The sequence below is a fragment of the Galeopterus variegatus genome, unplaced genomic scaffold (genome assembly GCF_000696425.1).
Source record: "Galeopterus variegatus unplaced genomic scaffold, G_variegatus-3.0.2 Scaffold5641, whole genome shotgun sequence".
Taxonomy (NCBI): Eukaryota; Metazoa; Chordata; class Mammalia; order Dermoptera; family Cynocephalidae; genus Galeopterus; species Galeopterus variegatus.
Window position 1 is genome coordinate 150633 of NW_007731752.1, and position 778 is coordinate 151410.

Below are 778 nucleotides of genomic sequence, written 5' to 3' on the forward strand. Positions count from 1 at the left end.
GTGCTCAGCCAGTGAGTGCACCGGCCATCCCTATATAGGATCCAAACCCACGGCCTTGGCGCTTCCAGTGCCGCACTCTCCCAAGTGAGCCACGGGGTTGGCCCCATGCTTGAAACCTTTTGATGGCCGTTCTTGTAACAGGATGCATATGCACACATAGATGATCTTATTAGTAATGTGGAGGGATATTTTTCCTTTTGTCTAAATTCTAGGCCTGCACAATAAACTCCATCCAATGCTTCATTAACTTCAGACTGTGAACTACTTGAGTTTATCCAATAATTGAAGAATTAAGGCACAGTACTTGGGGGAAAGGTAGTCCATATAGTTCCAGATGGAACTTGAACTCACTGATCATTCTCCCTCTGGAAGTGGTTTAGTAAATAAGCCACCCCCAGGATTAGGTGCTCTTAAAAAAATCCTGTGGCTTAAAAACATGAAGAGATGTGAATGCACTGGACGTCAGAGAGAGGATATAGCTTGGCCCTAGGAGAATCCACCAGACCAGCTCATCTGCAGAAGACTCTGAGAAAATTATGTTGACTGACAGTTCAACAGAACCATGGAGTAGAGTATGCTGTTTAAGTCAGGGTCCCAACAAAAAACAGATGGAACATTCAAATTAGGATAATCTGAGAAGAGTTTAATAAAGGAACTATTTCTAAAGGTGTGGGCAGAGTAATAGGGAAACCACAAGGGATACTACAGTACTCTGGTGCCAGAAACAGTAGGCACCACACCTTGTTAAGCCTCAAGAAGCACAGAATAGAACTACTAG